The sequence below is a fragment of the Octopus bimaculoides genome, chromosome 22 (assembly GCF_001194135.2).
Source record: "Octopus bimaculoides isolate UCB-OBI-ISO-001 chromosome 22, ASM119413v2, whole genome shotgun sequence".
Classification (NCBI taxonomy): domain Eukaryota; kingdom Metazoa; phylum Mollusca; class Cephalopoda; order Octopoda; family Octopodidae; genus Octopus; species Octopus bimaculoides.
Genome location: NC_069002.1, coordinates 3,375,864 through 3,376,907, shown reverse-complemented (window position 1 = coordinate 3,376,907; position 1,044 = coordinate 3,375,864).

Genomic DNA, 1,044 nt, shown 5'->3' with positions numbered 1-1,044 from the left:
TGCATCTGTATGTAAACATGTATACACTGATATGTCTGGGCATGTGTAGATGTGTGTAGATGTGTGTGTACATGTGTGTATGTATATGTATATAAGCATGTTGTTATGGTGGTGTATTGTATCCTTGAGCAAGTCACTTTATTTCTCATAGCTCCAATCCACTCAGCTGGCAAAACTGAGTAGTACCTGTAATTCAAAGGGGGCCAGCCTTGGCACATTCTGTGTCACACTGAATCTCCCTGGGAACTACGTAAAGGGTACACATATCTGTGGAGTACTCAACCACATGCACTTTAATTTCACAAGCAGACTGTTCCATTGATTGGATCAACTTGTTCTCATAACCAATGGATTGCCACCATCTGTGAATATATATATATGACAGGATTCTTTCTGTTTCTGTCTACCAAATCCACTCACAAGGCTTTGGTTGGCCCGAAGCTATAGTAGAAGCAGTGGGAATGAACTTGGAACCATGTGGTTGGTAAGCAAGCTGCTTACCACACAGCCACATGTGTGTTTGTGTGTATATACATACATACACATGTATGTTCTGTCTTAAGTTGCTTAGTAGGACATAACTTCTGTCTTCTTTGTCTGACAATCTCTTTCTCTCTTTCTCTCTCATTCTCAAAGATAACAACTGAACTCAATAGTTCTGTCTGTATTGAATGACTGCAGTTGGATGTAAGTAGGAGTATAGATGTGGGGTTAGGTGAGGGGGCGGCAAAAGGAGGGGGAGCAGCAAAAGGAAGGGGGCGGGGCGGCAATTAACTATTCTAAAATTTAGTCCATCAAAGCCCGTCTACCCCTCTCCATCCACTGCACTGCCATTGTATTAAATATAATGGCCAATTTGTTAAAGATGGTTTTAGCTGCTACACATAGCATGTCAAGTGTTTGGACAGAGAAGAAGGCACTTGGGTATGAACAGACAACAACTGAAAACAATTGTTGTTGTTCCATTAGTTGAGATTTAGTTGTGGTTGTTGTTGTTGTTGTTGTTGTCTGTCCTTGGAACAGCCCTGACCCAAGAGGCCAATG